Source organism: Peromyscus californicus, unplaced genomic scaffold, assembly GCF_007827085.1.
Source record: "Peromyscus californicus insignis strain IS unplaced genomic scaffold, ASM782708v3 Scaffold_12__1_contigs__length_115047231, whole genome shotgun sequence".
NCBI lineage: Eukaryota > Metazoa > Chordata > Mammalia > Rodentia > Cricetidae > Peromyscus > Peromyscus californicus.
In genome coordinates this window covers 111,209,186-111,229,604 of record NW_026294413.1, presented here as the reverse complement: position 1 = coordinate 111,229,604, position 20,419 = coordinate 111,209,186, and the positions used below count along the sequence as shown (strand labels likewise).

General features: G+C 43.3%; 1 pseudogene; it reads left to right on the top strand.

Annotated features, from left to right (window-relative positions):
* The first annotated feature begins 19,345 nt into the window (after nucleotides 1-19,345).
* Nucleotides 19,346-19,445, top strand: LOC128108146 (uncharacterized; annotated as a pseudogene).
* Nucleotides 19,446-20,419: the final 974 nt, after the last annotated feature.

Here is a 20,419-nt window from a genome sequence, read left to right as displayed (position 1 = left end):
CACATATGTACACATAAATAAAAATACAAAATAAATCTTTAAAAAGCTATCACTTTGGCAGAAGGATTATTGTGAACTAGAGGAGAAAAAGACACAGGAAAAGTTCTCTCTTCGCTATTATGTAAAAGTGAAGAATTTGTACCTTGACGACTATGGCCCAAGCACTACACCACAGGAGTCCATGTGACACACTGTGCTGGCTCACCTTTTGTTCCAAGGCACTGGCATGTTTTCTCCTCTTAACAAATTGCTGCCTTAGAAATTCAAAGTCCCTTTCCTTACCTAAAACTGAAAAGACAATAACAAGAGCTGACAATGATGTGAATAAACTGGAACTCTGGTACATTTCTGGTGGAAATGTAAAATGCTGCAGCCACTTTGGAACACAGTTTGGCAGTTTCTCAAAAGAATAAACACAGAGTTATCCTATGATCTAGCAGTTCTACCCCAAGGCACTCAAGTAAAAGAAAACTTTGTCCAAAACTTTGTACCTGAATGTTTATAGAAATGTTATTTACAATAACCAAAATATAGAAACTTCAAATGCTTATCAACCGATAAGTAGAAAATGGAAGATCTTATATATATATAAAAAAGAAAGAAATGAAATGCTAATCCATGCTATAACACATGATGAAACAGTTACCCAAGACCACATATTGTGCAATTCCAGTGTAAAATGTCTAGATCACCTAGGGCTGAGGGGGGTGGGAAACAAGACTGACTGCTAACAGGCCCAGGGTTGGTCTTTGTTGTTGTTTGTTTTGGTGTGGTTAAAACAGTTTAAGATGACTGTGCTCGTCACATAGCTGCAGATATACCAAAATAAAACTGAACTTCTCGTCGGTGCTGGGGATGGACACCAAGGCCTTGACCGAATGTCGCCAAGCACTCTACCTCTAAGTGACACACCGTGTCCACAAGCACACACTACAAATGAAGACGCCCAGGCCAGCACGATGGCTCAGCACCCTTGATGACCTGAGCTCACCCCCAGGACCCATGTGAAAGTGGAAGAGAAGAAGCTCCACGACATTGTCACATGTAGTTGTTTGTTTTTTACTCTTTTGCTCTAAACTCTTTACTCTTTTTGGGGGGCCCACCACCCAGCTCCCATGTAAGTCACATGGAGACTTTTTCTTACTTATGAATGCCCAGCCTTAGATTAGCTTGTTGCTAGCCAGCTTTTCTTAACTTAAATTGTCTCATCTACCTTTTGCCTCTGGGCTTTTTTCTTACTTTCGTAAATCTTTTTTTTTTTTTTTGGTTTTTCGAGACAGGGTTTCTCTGTGTAGTTTTGATGCTTTTCCTGGAACTCACTCTGTAGCCCAGGCTGGCCTCAAATTCACAGAGATCCGCCTGCCTCTGCCTCCCAAGTGCTGGGATTAGGCATGTGCCACCACTGCCCGCCCAACTACTTCTGTAAATCTTACTTTGACTCTTACTCCATGGCTGGCTGGGTGGCTGGGTGGCTGGCCCATAGCATCCTCCTCTCCTTGTTCTCTTGCTCTTTCTTCTTGTTCCTCCCAGATTTCTCCTTCTATTTATTCTCTCAGCCTGCCAGCCCTGCCTATCCTTTCTCCTGCCTTGCTATTGGTCATTCAGCTCTTTATTAGACCATCAAGTGTTTCAGACAAGCAAAGTAACACAGCTTCACAGAGTTAAACAATTGCAACATAAAAGAATGTAACACACATTTGCATCATTAAAACAAATGTTCCACAGCATAAACAAATGTAACACATCTTAAAATAATATTCTACAACATTTCTCCCTTTTTTGTCTAAATAAAAATGAAAGGTTTTAACTTTAACATAGTAAAACTGTACACAACAAAAACAGTTATCAAGTAAGAATTATATTTACAATATTCAGTCCATTTCTATTTAGCAAATTCAGAGAAAGCACTCTACCATCCATCCCATTTTAGTGACTTCAAAGTTTTATACCTAATTTACTTCCTATCATAATTAAGGAAAACTGCAACTATAACTATCTAGTCTTCAACTCCATCCAAGACCCCAGAAGGATATAATATTACCTAACAACAGAGACATCTTGCTCCCTGGACAGTCACCCAATGTTCCTCTGCAACACTGAGTCACCTATCTCCAGCTCACTGGCCAACTCTTTTGTGAAGCAGGAATCTCAAAGAACTGTCTGGTCTTGTTTTGGCAAAGTCCAACAGTCTTTTTCCTGTGTGCCCTGCATGTCCATTCCACATAGCACATTATCAACAGTCGAAGGCAAGAGCAGTTTCTTTGCCCAGTGGCTAACCTTGCCACAATAAAAGCAAACTCAATAAGGAGTTTCTTCAGTGTCCATCATCTCTGAAGTAAATTGGTGCTGCCAAGAGCAGATGTGTCTCATTGTCATGAAAAACCTTAGGTTAACAAAACATTTTAAATGCCATGTTCTGTAGGTCTTTGAAGTATTTGAAAACCACTTATCTATCTAAAATATATCTCTATATGATCTTGAAAACATACCTAACATATCTACAAACTTGATTGTTATAGACTCCTAACTACTGACCTGTGTTTCTTGATTATCCTAAATAGTTCATAATAACAGCTTGGAAAAACTAGAACTTTACTTTACATTTTTAAATGAACTATATAAGTACAATACCTTAAACAAGAATAGAAACAAATAGCTTTAAATTTGTATCAATATACTATATTCCCCTAAATGATAATAAACATCTATAACCCACCAAATCACCAAAAGCCTCCCACACTTCTCTTGGAAATGTGGGCTTTGTGTTCTCCAAACTGCCTCCTTCTGTCTGTGGGTGAAGAAAGAGAAAATTTGAGATAATGGCCAAGTCCTGGAAAGACCAGATATAACCTTTGTTGATAGATATTAACTATTAAGATTCAGGAGGTCTCCCCAGGTTAAACCTGATCCTTATTATTCCTGAAGGAATCCACAACCTCTCATCTCCTGTGGGAAGAAAACTCCAAAGCACTTTTTATCTCCATTTGACAAACATATTTTTTACTTCTCTTTTAAAGTTAAGACAGCCCTAAAGTATCTAGGTTGGTTGAATTTTGCAGTCCTGCTCACAAGCCCATGTCTGCCAGGACTTGTTATTTGCTCATCAACATTCAAAAAATTCAAAGTCAACAAAATACTATACAGGATCCAGACTCCCTGTGTATTTCCCATCTTTATGTGGTTTTTTTTTTTTTGTTATTACTCTGTCTCTCACTCCTTAGACAATCTGTGTAGTCCTCACTTCTTAGATAACCTGTGTAGGTCCAACTTCCCCAGGAAAGCTGAGTCTTTCATGACAGTGAGGGAAGGGGTTAACCTGCTGGTCCCTTTACCCCACACTGTTCACCCCAGTTAGAATGTTTAATGTACTTTAAGTAATCTTAAAATAAGTGAGGTGGTCCAGGGTAGGAATCAACAACCATCTTCTTCCCTTTGACCCTTTTTGTTGTTGCTTAGGGAGGAGGTTGTTTGTTTCATCATCTTTTTTTATTTACTTGTTTGTTTGTTTGTTTGCTTTGAAACTATGTTCCACTACACAGCTCAGACTGGCCTCAAATGCAATAGCCTCTTGCCTTAGCCCCTTAAATGCTACAGTGACAAACATGTGCCCATCATTCCCTGTTTGGCAATCATCTTCTTAAAGGGACAGATATTAAGCACTTCAGACTTGTAGTCACACATAGGTTTATGGAGTCCAGGGCTCCTTTTAAGCTGCCACAGAACTCAATCAAGTGAGTGTGGCTATGTGCTACCCATAAACTAAGACTATCCAGCCCTGGCCAACAGAAGTTCTGTGTTATCTTAAATTCAAACCTTCTGCCCTCCTCTGACTTTCAGAGTACCTTTCTTCTCTCCTGCCTGAAGAGCCACAGCTTTGGATCCTGGAGAACTCAGCTTCCCCTGCCTCTCTGGAGAGTGAAAGACTTTGTTTCATAAAGCCTCGAATTACAAAGCAATATTGCGATAATTAAAATACTGGCTGACATTTACTGAGGGCTTACTAAGTCCCAAGCATGGCACAAAGAATGCCTTAAGACAATTACATGAGTCAGTCCCTCCCCATCACTGTGGAAAACTGATGGTCATTCCCATCGGTGAGGAAACAGAGGTTTGCAGGGCACTAGTATCAGCTCTGGAAAGAGTACGATTTCACCCTGCAAAGTCTGTGAGTTAAAGGCCGTGTGTATTTGAATGTTAGAGCTGTCTGGGCCTCATGTAGGCTTCTTTAGAACCTAAAGAAAGAAAAATATCTGCCTCCAAAGAGGCTGATATACCCCGCTAAAACTTAGGGAACAGAAGAGGTCACAAAAGGCAGAGGTGTAGGCCCCATTGCCCCCCAGAACCAAATCATAAGATCCTTTTTGGTTCAGTAAAGAAGTGGATCCCCGGGAACTGAACAGCAAGTTTTAAGATTATGTGAATTCCCTGCAGCCACATCTGCAGAGAAAAGAAGCCTTTACAACTGTCTTCTTTAAAGACCCTGTGCTGGGGAGAAACAGAATGACAACCACTTCTTTTCTAGGCCTCAGAGACACAAATAAACTCTGCTCAGATTTCATACCCAATAGACTAATGAGGTGGAAGTTGGTGTAGTTTAACTCAACAAACAGAAATGTGAGTTTGGGAAGAGCCCCAGGACAAATCCAACACTGTATAGATGGAGGCAAAGGGAAGAGATGCTTTAATAAAAGATGCTGTCTGAGACAATGGATGAAACACAGAGTTTATACTCCTTGTTTGGAGGAGCTGGTCATATGAGACATGGTTTTGAAGGGAAAGAGGAAAGCTGTGACTAATTGAATCTCATCTTTGTGATTACAGTATGGAGTACTTACCACTCCAGGAACACAAAGCCACTCTGCTCTGTTTCTATGCTAAACCATAGGGGACCAAGTCACAGATAAGTCAGTTGCTTGCTCCTGGAAAGTAAGACTATGAATTGCACAATTTATACAATGAAGTTAATAGGTTTGCTTCAAATTCTCATCTTTTGCCCAATAATTTCTGTTTGACAAATTTGCTTTAAAGGTCCACTAATTCTATGATAATCCCTTCCCTGACCTCCCCATCTGAGACACTAACTCCTAAGGGCCTCTTGACAGTGTTCTTCCTACCCCAGTAAGTCAAATTAATAAAACTCTGACCGACAGGTCTTCCTAGAGCTGTATGGAGTAGATGGAAGTCAAAGGCACAAAGTGGATCCATTAGCACTAAAAGTCACTGGAGATTAGAAAGTGTCTCTTGGGGGTTTGTTTGTAGATGTAACCAACCTTCTTATTAAATAAGAAACACAGAACCAATGCAAAGAAGAAAGCCAAGAGGTCAGAGCTAAGAGCTAAAACCTTACCCTTCCTCCTGCGGTGGTCCTACCTCTCCGAACCAGAGCTACCCCTGTGTTAAAGTCTTTATATAGAGTTCCTGTCCTGCCTTCTCATTGGTTGTAAACCCAACCACATGACTGCCTCATCAGGGCCTGTCTGCATAGACCTCCAGGTTTTCTATGATTGATATTGAGATTAAAGGCATGTGTATCCAATACTGGCTGTATCCCTAAACACACAGAGACTTACCTAGCTCTACCTACCAAGTTCTGGGATTACAAGCATACGCCACAACTGCCCTGCTTTCCTATGGCTTGCTAATAGCTCTGACCCCCGGGCAACTTTATTTATTAACATACAAATAACATTTTAATACAAATAAAATATCACCATATTTGTTGTCACTGCTGTTTGTCTGTCTGGATTTATTAAAGGAAAGTGGAAAAGATCCCCCAGACAGGGAGAGACTCCAAGGGTGGGATACGTTTTTTTAAGTTCTCCCTCTAGGACAATGGAGGGAAGCAATAGAGAGGGAAACCCACAGTAAACATTATTTGAAGGGGAAAATGGGGGATTTACTGTAAGGGGTGGGGAGGTGAGCACAGAGGGAGAGGGAGGGACATGTAAAATAACAGTGAGGTTATCTGAAAAAGTCTTAAAGAATCACATTATTATCTAGTTACCTAAGATGACACACAATACGTATAAGTCTATGTGTCTACACATATGTGCTGGGTAGTTATACGTCAGCTTGACACAAGCTAAAGTCGTCTGAGAGGAGGGAACCTCAATTAAGAAAACGCCTCCATAAAATCAGGTTTAGGCAAACCTGTGAGGCATTTTCTCAATTAGTGATCAACGGGAAAGGGCCTAGCCCATGGTGGGTGGTGCTATCCCTGGACTGGTAGCTCTGGGTTCTATAAGAAAGCAGGCTGAGCAAGCCAGGTGGGACAGTCAGCAGCTCCACTCCATGGCTTTTGCACCAGCTCCTTCCTCCAGGATCCTGCCCCGAGTTCATGTCCTGACTTCCTTCAGTGATGAACAGTGATATGGAAGTACATGTAAGCCAGATCAATCCTTTCCTCCTTAATTTGCCTTTTGATCAAGGCAATTATCACATCAATAGAAACCCTAACTAAGACAACATATGAAGTTTATTTTTTTAATTTTATAAGGTTTATTATAAAGCTTTATTTAAAAATCTGCAAGTAAATAAAAATATTACACACCAAAATTAGCCAGACCCAAAATCTATACAACTCAATTAACTCTACACAGTTAGAATAGGCATTTGCAACAGATGCTGTGGGGCTTCTCACTAAATTACATACATAATTTATATGGAATTCTCCCATGTGGGCTGGAAATGCTCCTCAAGAGCCAGAGACTCTCTAACAAATCCTCAGCCAGGCATGAGAAGCCCCCTTACAAATTACTTGTCAGGAGAGTTCAGGAGAGTCAAAATATTATAGGTTATTGCCATTGTCCTTGGTTGCCTCCTAGAGGTTGATGGTAAGTCACTGTTGCTGAAGACACCATGCACTTTGGACACAGAGTCTGAAGACCTGAGCTGGATCTGATCTGAAAGTCCCCTCCTTAAGGACTAACTTTTATGGTACCAAAATGTACTGTACAAGCTACCAAAGGAGAGAAGCAAATAATAGTCCCATCTAGCTATGGTACCTATGAACTGCAACAATGACCAGCATGTGCAGGAGTGGTACACACACATTGGCAGTAACCAAAAGTCCTCTAATCGTATTTAAGACCTGTTCAACAAGAGGGAAATCACGCCTGATACTGTAAACCTAGCCAGCTAGCCAGGGCTAGTGAGGTCATGGCTCTGGGAGGAGAACCTACAACCACTACTAACTAAACCAGCATAATCCCTAATGCATTCTAAACATCTGTCTTTATACCCAGACTGAGGTGTAGCTTCCACCTCCATCAAAGAAACTCCTTGCTGCAACAGAGACCATTGCAGAAAATGACAACTTGTCAACTCTTACACCCAAGGCTTCAGGAACATCTCCAAAGAGGAGAAGGAAAAATCGTAACAGCCAGAAGGACAGGAAGTCTGCTGTGAGATTGTGTCTCCTAGAAATGTCAGGAAAGCTACATCCATGAAGTCACACAACATGGATGCCTAAATAAGACCAGAAGAAGAAGGACACCAATAGACATTCTAACACAGAAGGGTGGAATCCCATAGGATCCTAACCCAGACAACTAAGGAAAGCCGCCAGTGGGAAAAGACAGTCTTCCTCAAAATAGAAACCCCCAAATGGTTATCCAATACCAAGTGGTCAGTTCTGAAATCATTCACATAAATAGATTTTATGGACTAAGCAGATTGTATTTATAAATTCAGAAAGACACATAAATGCATATAGATCGTGTGTGTGTGTGTGTGTGTGTGTGTGTGTGTGTGTGTGTGTGTGTGTAAAACAATTAAAGAAAAGATGCTAGAGGCCATGAATTGGAGAGATAGTGGGGAGAGGGTAAATACATGGAGGAGGGAGTGTGGAAGAAGGGACGGGAAAAAGGAAAACGATAGAATTATTTTTTAATTAAAAAAATAAGTTCCCCCTCTAGTGGCAGGGAGGGGTAGAGCAAGGGACAATTCCATTTCATAACTCTTCATACCAATAGCTTTTTTATTGTGTGTTCTTGCTGCTCTGATAAAACATAAGACTTTAAAATATTGATAATAATAACAACACAGCCGCTGTTAGAATATTCTCCCTGTAGATCCAGCACTTCTCTTTCTGAATTTAGCCCTAAAGCAATACAAACTGGCCTAATGAAGAAAGGATACAAGGTAGACCATTAACTACTGTGTGAATGTAAGAATCACAGAATAGGAGGCGTGTTTGCATATTGAATGGGTGCAAAGGTGAGAGAATGGGAAATCTTACCCTGATCTGCTGTGTACCATCACGTGCAGTGTGGTTCCTGGGTAATGATTAGTCTGTGAACTGCCCTACCGGGGTTTGGGCCTGGGTTTCATCCCACCTCCTCCACTGCAGCCAGTTTGCACTCTGAACTCACTACCAACAAGACACAGAGGAAGAAGCCATCTTTCTTACAGAGCATGCCTTGTTCCCGAGCCCCAATTATTTCTTAACCTTAAACCTTAGAGAGAAAATTACCAATTGGAAATCACAGTTTCTGTCGACTTTCAGCTTTGGTTTGCATATGAAGCACTTTTTGCCGAGAAGGTTTCTGTGCTCAGAGTTGAACATTTTGAAGATGGATGGAGAACTCCGAGGGGAGGGATGAGAGTGTCGAGAGAGGCTTCACCAGGTAACATGGAGCTACACTTCCTCTCATAGGACAAATATGCATATCAAAAGCTTCTGAAAAGTGTCTGTGTAGACGGGGTGCATGGCTCAATCGCAGAGCACTTGCAGAGCATTCATGAGGCCATCTTTCATTCCACGGTACTGCGAGAGTGAAGAGGGGAGGGCCAGCGAGGAGGGGTGGGGAGAAGCGAGAAGGGAGGAAGCAGGAGGGAGCGGATGAACGTGAAAGCGAGCTGAGTCTGGATGTCCTTCCCAGTACACCCGGCAGAGGGCAAGGGGGGGTATCCGCCAAGCCATCACACATTTCTGAATCCACCCCAGAATTAGATCAGATAATTTTATCACATATTTTTTAATTCAGCCCCTGACTGGAGTGGAGGCTAGCAGGATACTATTAAGTGTTTACTCAATACCCTTTCAACAACATCTGAGCACCTTAACCAAGCAGCCATGCTAGAGCTAGAGGTAGTGTAGACTGGAGTCCTGACTAAGCTAATCTTAGCCTCTGTGCAGAGCAGGCATGGCTGAGTAAATAGACAATAATAATTTCAAGTCCAAAATAAAATCACACTTGAATGGTAGATTTTCTAACTCTTAAAATTTGTCTTTAAATGACACCAAGAAGTAGCTAAATTAGAAAATATACAATGATGATAAATACTTGTTGCATATCTTTAATAAGACCCAGCACTCTGGAGGCAGAGGTAGGCAGATCTCTGTGAGTTTGAGGCCAGTCTGGTCTACAGAGCAAGTTCCAGGACAGCTAGGGTTACCCAGAGAAACCCTGTCTCAAAAAAAAAATCCTTAATAAGAAAAAAATTATAATAATCTATATAGTTTTGCCATTAACAAATAAATATATCTATTTTAAAGCCCCATAAAGGAGAAGGCATATTTTGAAAGTCAGAATATTAGGCCTGAGCGGGAACACAGAGGACAGAGACAGCTCCCCACCAGGCTCCTTGGTCTGGGATGCGCAGAATCAACCACAAACGGGCCTTGGACGGCCAGGCACCATTATGAGAGTGAAACCAGAGTGAGAGAGGGCAGGACATGTGCTGGGGAGAGAGGAGGATCTGGAGAGGTGAGGTTGGTGAGGAATAGGCTGACATAGACGCCCTGCTGGCCATCTGGGCCATGATGATATCTGGGCCTGGGCTGTTGCCAAGGGCCACGTCTTTGTGGCCCTGATGCAGCTGCAGGGGTCTGATGTCTGCAGCTCCTCTTACCACTAAGGGCCCTACGGCCACATGGGGTCTGAGCACCAGGTCGGTGTTCGAGGGATGTGCCCCCACAGGGGCAATGCTGATCTGGACCATGGGTCCATGCAGGTTCAGGAGACCTGCACTGCCACCCAGGACTGCTGCCAGGGCAGCAGTGTCTGGTTCCGTGGCCCTCCTGTGCCCAGGCTCTGAATTGACATCCATGGTTCCTGTTGCCACTGAGGACCCAGCAGAAGCACTAGAGGCACGTGGTCTGGACCAGTACCTGAGGTCCTGTTGGTCTTTGAGGGTCAAGCTGCCTTCAGGGCCATATAGACCTGGGAGGCCTGAGCTGACACCTGAGGCCATGGTGTCTTCTGGGCCCAAACTATGGCCAAAGCCATGCCTGGGTCTGTGGCCCTACCACGACCAAGGTCTGTGTTGACACCCATGACTCAGGTTACCATCAAAGGATGAACAGATACCCAGGGGCTGTCTGGACTGTCACCTGAGGACATGTTGGCATTCTAGGACCACACCACCACTGGGGCCACGCCAATCTGGGTGATCGGCAATGCCTACTAGGGCCACGATGACATCCAAGTCTGAACTGCTGCCAAGAACCATGTCTGAGTCCATGGTCCTACTAAGTCTATGTTGATGTCCGTGGCCTACATTGCACCAAAGGCCACATGAAGGCCCAAGATTTGGGCCGCCACTTGTGGCCATGTTGGTGTCAGACAGCTGTGCCACTGCCGGGCCCATACAAACCTGAATGACACTCATGGTTATCTGGGGTCATGGTGTCATATGGTCCCAGGGAGCAGCCAGAATCATGTTTGGGTCCATGGCCCTGCTGCAGCCAGGGTCTGCATTCATATCCAAGGGCCATGTGGATGTCAGGGGTCTGAGCTGCCACCTTAGGCCAGGTGAGCATTCAAGGGCCACACTGCTGCTGGGTGCATGCCAGTATGAGTGGCCTGCACTGCTAACCAAGGCTATGGTATCTTCCAGGTCCAGCCTGCTGCTAAAGACCATGTCTGGGTCCATGGTCCAACTGCAGCTGGAGGTCTGTGTGGATATTTGTGGCCTATATTGCCACCAAGGGCCACACAGATGTCAGAAGTCTGGGCCACCACCTAGGGCCACCTTAGTGCCCAAGTGCTGAGCCTCTGCTGGGCCTTACAAATCTGAGTGGCACTGATGTCACCCAGACCTGGGCCACTGCCGGGGAGCCATGTCTGGGTCCATGGCCCTGCCACAGCCTTGATCTGTGGTGAGATCTGTGGATCCTGATGCCACCAAAAGCAGTGAGGATAGGGCTGCCCAGAGGACAGAGGCAGCAGTAGGGGGAACAGGCCCTGCACCTCCTCAGGGCAGCTATCCCTAGTGGCATGGATGCAGGTGAGCCAGCCCTGGAGGCATGAGAGTAGGAGAGCTCCTGTCTGGTACGCAGTGGCATAGGGGAAGGAGAGATGCAGGTGGGAAAAGCTAGTCTGGGGTCCCAGGAGTGGAGAACTGACCCTCACTAGCTGCAGCACCTGGAACTCACAAGCTCTGCACCTCACCCTGGCCACACAGTAGACTGACCTTGTTGACAGGGGGGTGGCACAGGTGATCCACCCTTTCAAAATCTCTTCATCCTTCATCTGCCATATGGTGGAGTGGGTGAGGGAGAGAAGACCTCCCCTCTCCGACTTGCTGCCTGTGGCAGGTGGGAGAGCTGACCCTGGGGTCAGAAAAGAGGGAGAGCTGGTCCTACCCCTCCCCAGGTTCAGCACACAGGAGAGCAGGCCCTGCACCTTGCCTGAGAAGCACACTGCAACTGACCCTCTTGGCAAGGGCACAGGTGAGCTGATCCTGTGGACATGAGAGCAGGAGAGAGGCCCCTGCCTCCTCTCCCATATGCCATGTGACAGCATTGGGGGGGAGAAATGCCCTCCCCCCACACCCCTTGCCAACTGTGGTAGGTGGGAGAGCCAGCCTTGGGCCCATGAGAATGGAGGAACTGGTCCTGTCCCTCACCAATGCAGAGTAATTTGGAGAGCAGGCCATAAACCTTGCCTCAGCAGAACAGTACAGCTGGCCCTGGTGGTGTGGGTTTGGGTGAGCTGGACCAGAGGGTGTGAGCGCAGCAGAACTGGCCCTGCTCCTTGCTGCCTGCTACATTGGGTGAGCTAGCCGGGGGCAGTGCTGGAGAGCTCACCCTGGTGGTGATGATGAGGGCAAGCTGTTGGGCTGACCAACCCAGCTCTCACCCAGGCCCAGAACCAGGGCTGATCTGCTGGAGCATGTAAAGGGGCCAGATCTGCAGATCCAAAGCTACAGGATCTCCAAGACACAGACCAACAATAGGATATCCAAGAGGAGTCCCCCATGAAGACCCAGTATCGATAGGGTAGCAGAAGCCAGACCAACAATCCATTGCGAAGAATACTTACAAGTAAAGATTAAGGGGTACACTGTGTGACTCACTGGGCCACACTACAGCTTCCATGCTGGGATTTTTGTTGTTGTTGGTTTAGTTTGGTTTTTTGGCTATACTTTTAATTTTTGTTTTGTTTTGGTGGGGGGAGAGGTCCTAAGAGCAGAGGGTAGCGGTGAGCGGACAAGGAGATGAGTGGAATTGGGATGCATTATATGAAATACACAAAGCATCAATAAAAAGGTTTTTTTAAGTCAGAATATTAGATGTAATTTTCTTTAGAGTTAGAAATTGTTTTCATAGTTTTCCAGTTTTTCTGTTTTTCTATGCCAGATATACTTCCTTTAAGCTTTTCAGAAGATTTGTGTTTCTTTTTAATTTTGATTACATTTATTTGTGTGTGTGTGTGTGTGTGTGTGTGTGTGTGTGTGTGTGTGTGTGTGTGTGCAGGCACACCTAAGCATACATACGAAAGTCAGAGAACTAATTTCAGGAATTGGTTCTCTCCTTCCACGTTGAGCATGAGATCAAACTCCAGTAGTCAGACTTAGCAACAAAAATTGCCTTAACACACTAAGCCACCTCCCTGGCTCAGAAAGATTTGGTTTTAATGCAGAGAAAACATCATAATTCTGCATATACGAGATCATCAGAAACAAACGGGCCTGACAGGCTTCCACGAGTCTATCACCTTTTTCTTAATACCACAGGACATTATTCTACACTAACCCACAGAAAAGAACCGTGTTGTCTTAGGGTTACTATGGCTATGATGAAACACTACGACCAAGAGCAAGTTGTGGGGAAAGGGTTTACTTCAACTTACATTTCCACATGGTGGTCTATCACTGAAGGAAGTCCGGGCAGGAACCTGGAGGCAGGAGCTAAAGCAGAGGGGTGACAGATGAAAGTTGCTTAATGGCTTGCTTCAGATGGTTTGCTCAGCCTGCTTTCTTACAGAATCCAGGACCACCATCCCAGTGATGGCCCCACGCACCATGGGCTGAGCCCTCCCCCATCAATCATTAATTAAGAAAATGCCTTACAGGCTTGAGTACAGCCCAATCTTTTTTATATAAATATTTTTATTTTATAATTAATTTAATTTTACATATCAGCCACAGATTCTGCTGTCCTCCCTCCTCCCACCCCCCAGCCTTCCCTCCCAATTCACCCCCCATTCCCACCTCCTCTAAGGCAAAGTCTCCCCTGGGGAGTCAGCCCAGCCTGGTAGATTCAGATGGGGCAGGTCCAGTCCCCTCCTCCCTGCACCAAGGCTGAGCAAAGTGTCTCAGCATAGGCCCTAGGTGCCAAAAAGCCAGCTCATGCACCAAGGACAGGTCCCAGTCCCACTGCCTGGAGGCCTCCTAAACAGTTCAAGCTAATCAACTGTCTCACTTATCCAGAGAGCCTGGTCCAGTTCCATGGGGGCTCCTCAGCTGTTGGTTCACAGTTCATGTGTTTCCACTAGTTTGGCTATTTGTCCCTGTGCTTTTTCCAATCATGGTCTCAATATCTCTTGCTCATATAATCCCGCCTCTCTCTTGCCGATTAGACTCCTGGAGCTCCACCTGGGGTTTGGCCATTGATCTCTGCATCTGCTTCCACCAGTCACTGGATGAGAGTTCTATCATGACAGTTAGGGTGTTCGGCCATCTGATCACCAGAGCAGGTCAGCTCAGGCACTCTCTCGACCATTGCCAGTAGTCTACAGTGGAGGTATCTTTGTGGATTTCTGGGAACCTCTCTAGCACTCTGCTTCTTCCTATTCTCATGGGGTCTTCATTTATCATGGTATCTCTTTCCTTGTTCTCCCACTCTGTTCCTGATTGAGCTGGGACCTCTTACAGAGACATTTTCTCAATTGGGGTTTTTCTTTCTCAGAAAGACTTCAGTATGTGTCAAGTTGACATAAAATTAGCCAGCATACATACCAAGCTATCTCTGGGAAAAAGACCAAAAAACCTCCACAACAAATGAAGCTAGGAAACAGTCAGGAACCTGTTCTGGGGAGCCTACACCTGGAACAGCAAAACTCATGAAAACACACCCATCTTCAATGGTTGTTAATTGGACTCTTGCTGTTTTTATTCAACAGTTCCTGAACAGATAGAATTTGTAATGGTGTAGTGTGTATTTATGTTCTACCAAAAGAGACTGTTCTTCCAAACACAGACAGAGACAGACACTCACACTGCAATCATCGCCTCTTTTCCCTGCTTGCTACGACCTGGCGCCGGGTTAGCCATCACACATTATTTCATTCTGAGTCTCAAGAAGTGGGTTCCATTATTCTCATACTTAGGAAGGAAGAAGCTGAAGAGAGATATGGAAGGAGCTCACCCAAGATGAAACAGAAGACGTGGCTTGGCAGCAGGTCCAGGTAATTACTGCTGCTTCCCTTTCCTCAGACCACGAGGACATTTTCAAGTCTCAGTAATGGATCTTTTCCTCCAAAAACAAGGGCATGCAGAATGGAAGTTTTAATAACCTCTGTGTATCCTTTTAGCTAGTGTCTCTCTCTTTTTTTTTTCAAGAAAGTAAGACTGAGAGGAAGGGACCATTTTAAAAATAGTTTCTTTCAGGGTGGCATAAAACAGCTGTTCTATATTATTTGATTATTTCTCCATCACATTTTGTCTTGAGACTTACAATTTAAAAAAAAATGTGTGCTGTGCCATATTTATCTTTTCCAACAGTCTTGAGAGATTCCATATAGAAAACCGTGTAGGCAGAAAAATATTCCTTCTGATGAATTTACTGTCGCTTAATATTCAGAAAGTCATGGAAAGGCAATAGGCATGCACTCTTCCTGAGTCACAAAGCTCATCTAAACCAATCCAATGCTTGTTTTGTGTATATTTCATTACATCAATAGCTAGCAAGCGGTTGGGAATGGAAGCTATAGTGTTGAAAACCTCTGGTGAAAAAGTCATGAATGGGAGTGGGTTAGTGTGAGCCACACTCAGGGCACGTGCTCGGGGGTAGGGGTGTTGTTAGTTCATGTGAGGGTAAGTGCCGTCTTGGTGGGATGCATTCAAAATCTTCGAAACAGAGTGGCTTGCACACATCAAGTCCTTTAAAAGTGAGACTCACGGGCTCCAGATTCAGACACTCTCCACCTCGGGCATCCGGGAACCTGGATAAAACAAGATCATAGTCTGGATGCAGGTATCATGTGATTCATACTTTCAGAAATTCCAGTGTCATCGATATGATGAATCAAAGCATAGGATGTAGGGCTGGCTAAGTCTAAGTTTTAATTGTAGCCCCTCTGCTTATACACACAGAGTCTTCGACAGAAATCTTTTCTCTCTAGACTTCAGTTTCTACATGTGTAAAGTGGGGAGATAGCAAGATTATTTCCCAATGTTGTAAGGTTTTGAAAATTAAAGAGTTATATAAAACATATTTAGCTTGCTGTGATTATGAAATCCCTCAAGTTTCTGTAAAAAACCTTATTAGGGATTCAAACCTTTCTCTCTGCATTTCAAAATATGAGAACTTCAGGAGACTCTACTGCTCAACTTGGTCTTAGTTGGCACAATAATTATGACTGCTCTCCCTGGATCCATTCATGCAGCAAATAAATAAATAAATCTCAAAGCACAGAAGACAAATTAATCTCTTATCAAAGTAGTCCACACTAAACTGTCATCTTTTACTGTGTATTAGTTGGGTTTTCTGTGTCTAAGGCATACAGAACTTCCCCACAACTACTAGGGTACAGTTTTTATAACATATCAGGGAAAAATGTGATTTGGTATTGAAATCCTGGTTTTTGGAGGACTTGCTTATGTTATGGTTATATAAAATGCTAACACTGCACAAAAGTTGGTGAGAGGTGTACATGAATATCCTGAATTATTTTATGGTTTTTCTGTAAATCTGATGTTATTTCCCCAAATGTTTCTTACAGCTGAAAAAGAAAAGAGAAGTTATGAATCCAGATATATTGATTAACATCTGTGATTCCAGCCCTCAGACAGTGGATGTAGAAGGACCAGCCTGAGCTACAGGACTCCCAAGGAAATAATGCAGATTAAGGTTTCCATAGATTATTACTATACATCTCAGCATCATGACTAGATAAGGAGAGACTATCAAGCTGTTGAGTGACTGGACACTGTAATGGGCATGTAATTTAATAAAATATCCTTGTATTAAAACTCAGGGTAGCAGTGTCAATGGTTACTAAAACTAGACAGAAATTCTTACTAGTCAAAATTCCATGGTAAGAGTACATGTATGTTAAGAAAAAGGCAAGACCAAAAAATAGTATCTTTCTATGATAGCCCCAAACTGAACAACCCCAATGGCCACAAAGCAAAGAAGTTGTGACTAGGCATACAACAATACATTATATATATATATATATATATATATATATATATATATATATGGAAATTCCATATATATAATATATGGAATACATTATATATATAATATACATATATATGGAAAAAAAGAAATTACTATAACAAAATATGAATGGATCTCACAGGCCCAAAGTTAAGAAGAAAATCTGAATAGAAAAACACTTCATGGTTCTATTTCTGTGAACCTCAAAAGTGGATGAGCTAATCAGTGGTGGTGAAGGTTTCGTAGAGTGATTTGCCTATCGGGAGGACCATGACTGGAAGAGGCAAGAAGGAGCCTCAAGTGGTACAGAAGCTGCTCTGTGTCTCTGTCTCACTGGGGAACAGCAGGGCGTTCATTTTAGCAAAATCTCTTGAGGGGTGCCCTACAGACTTACCCTTTCAAATGCGTTGTACATTAACTTTTTTTTTTTTTTTTTTTTTTTTTTTTTTTTTTTTTTTTTTTTTGGTTTTTCGAGACAGGGTTTCTCTGTGTAGCTTTGCGCCTTTCCTGGAACTCACTTGGTAGCCCAGGCTGGCCTCGAACTCACAGAGATCCGCCGGCCTCTGCCTCCCGAGTGCTGGGATTAAAGGCGTGCGCCACCACCGCCCGGCTTTTTTTTTTTTTTTTTAAAGAAATTTTTTTCTTTTTTTTTTTTTTAAGATTTATTTATTTATTATGTATACAGTGTTCTGTCTTCATGTACCCCTGCCCGCCAGAAGAGGGCACCAGATCTCATTACAGATGGTTGTGAGCCACCATGTGGATGCTGGGAATTGAACTCAGGACCTCTGGAAGAGCAGTCAGTGCTCTTAACTGCTGAGCCATCTCTCCAGACTCCCCATTAACTTTTTTAAAGGTGGGAATGGGGTGGGAGCTTGGTCACTAATGTTCTTGTCATGCCAGCATGGGCATGGTAGCACAAGCTCCTAACACTAGCAGGGGCCACAGACAGGGTGCCCTTCAAAGACCTTTCCCTAGTGACCTACTTCCTCCAGCTGGGCCCTGCATGCAGCTTCCACTCCTGTCCCAAAGAACACTGCCTTGCACAAGAGCATAGGGAATAGGGCACAGACGTTTCATATTCAAACCACAGCACTTACCAAGACCTGGAAACATAACTGTTGTGATGCAGTCTCCGGCACGTGATAGGGCCATCTTATCTACGAGTTTACTGCAGCTGTAGTAGCCTGCACAAGACCTGCACAAGGTCAAGCCAGTTAACATTTCAACGTGAGGATGGGTTCATGGGGTCCCACCCATAGCTGAAGAGCTATTGACAGTAAATGGCTGCTAGAGGTTGGGATCATTTTTTCTCAGGACTATGACTCCCTGATAGGCTGTCCAAGTTCCAGGGGATGGTAATACACCCATGGGCATGTGGACATCATATTGGACTCAATAAGTTACAAAAAAAATTAAGAGGACAGGAATTTGGAAGGACAATAAGGGGGTCTGGGAAGAATAGGAGGAGAGAGAATGAGGGGTTGGATGTAGTAAAAAACCTTTTATACAGGTATGAAATTTTCAAATATGAAGGAATTTTAAAAGGAAACCTTATAAACTTATATTGGTGTATTAATAGCTAGACCAGGCTTGATTTGGATTTCTCTAGTTTTTCTACTATTGTGCCCTTTTTCTCTTCCTTAATCCCAACCAGGGTACCACACCATATTTAGTCACTATTTCTCATTAATCATCTTGGTTCACCATTTTCAGCCTTTTCTTGGTTTTCATGATAATTTTAAAAATTATCAGGTAGGTATTTTGTAGAATTCCCCTCAATTTGAGCTTATGGGATTGCATGATTAAGTGGGAATTAAAGTTGTTTTAGATGAATATTTCAGAGTTCTTATTGGGGTTGTGCAGTACCCATGTGGCTCATTCCTAGAGGTGTTCACCTTGAATCCTTGGTTATTGGGCAGGCTTTGGTTCCTCTATAGAGTTATTACCTTTCATTTCCCATTCTATTTCCAGGGAGTGAGTCATCCAAATCAGATATAATGGGACACCTTTGCTTTTGAGTTTGTAGTTTATGAATCTGGATGTGACTTTGACATTGTATGATACGTATGTGTCACTTACTTCTATGGTCAGAGGATATATCCTGTGTGGTTTTGGTCATCCGATATTTTCAACATTTTCTTTATGACCCAGGGCACAGTTTATTTAGACAAATTTTCTTTGTGAGACTGAAGAGTGCATAGATTTTTGCATTGTTTGGAGGAAACATAATGCACATGCACACACAGACACAGACACACACAGTTTGTCCCATTTGGGTTTTGTAGAGTTTCATGAATCTGCAGTTGGATAAACTTCACTAGTTTCAAAGGTTGTTTCACCAATGGGTCTTCAAATGTTTCCTTTCCTTCATTTTCCCTAGCCTCTTCTACAACTTCAATTAGATGTACAGTGGGAACTTGAACGGAGTTCGATGCACACCCTTTGCTTCCATCTGTATTTTGGTCCCGTTTCCTCTCAGGCCTTCAGTTATAACACTGCTCCTTACCTCCCTTCAGCTCCCTAATTCTCCCTCCTGTTGCCACACTTGCAGCTAAGGTCATCTCTTGACTTTTTAATCCTTTTATCTCTGCATTTTCCTTTTTTATGTTCTTGGAGATACTAATTTTCTCGTGGCAGTCTCTGTTTTCAATTTATAGTCTTTAATGTATTAATTATATTTGTTTTAACATTGCATTTCTGTTAACCTCAACAATCTAACTCACATGTTTGCTTCAGCAGCATGTATACTAAAATTGGAACAGTACAGAGAAGAGTAGCATGGCCTCTCCACAAGGATACATTTGTGGAATACAAGCATTCTGCATTTGGAGGACAGAAAGACTGAAACAGGAAGGGGTGCAGGAGTGTGTGGGATGCCAGAGGCAGAGGAGAGGGATAATCCAAAGGAAGAATGTGTGGCAATTCCTATGGATTTAATCCACATCTCACAACCCAATTAGAAATAATAATTACAGGGACAATAAAATACATGTAAAATGAAAGAAGGAGGATTACTAGGAGTTAAAGGATTAAGTAGGGGTGTGAGCAGGGAATGAGTGTGAGAAAAAGGTTGTAGATGGATTAGCCAAAATGAAAAATGTATGAAGAAGCTTTATGGTTACCCACCAGTTAATAAGCTAACTTCAAAATATAACAAAAAAAAAGGAAAGGAAAAAAGTTCAAATAAAATTATGCTGCATAGGTAGACAATGTCACCCCCAAAAGGCATGGGTTAATTAATGGAAATTGAGTTATTGGTCAGAAAGGTCCCAGGGGTCTCCAAAACAAAACAAAGTATTTGCCATTGCTCTTGGTTACCCACCTTAGTTGCTAAAGACACCACATACTTTGACTGTTGGACATAGAAATGACATTCTTATTCTTAAACCAAAAGGAAAGTTTCTCCCTGCTGGGTAGCTTTTCTAGTGCTGGAAGTGCTATGCAGGCTGCTGGGAGAGAAAAAACATCAGTGGTCCGAGAAGCCAGCTCTGGACACTGCACGCTGCAATACCTACCTGCCACCCAAGAAATGCCCACAGGTGTAACAGTGGCATGACTGTCGTGGGATAGATAACCACTTTCTCACTGAGCTTGAGGCCTGCTTCGTAGGAGGGACTTTCATCCCTGGGACTGTAATCCTGGTCAAAGGCCTATGGCTGGGGAGTTTATAGGCCCTAGGGCAGAACCTGCCATTTTTATTTTGCTAAATAATGAAATCATCTCCTAAACATTTGTGTTTATACCCATAGACCTGGGTATAAACCTGCTCTGAACTGTGATCAGAGAAGCTTCCTTTGGCAG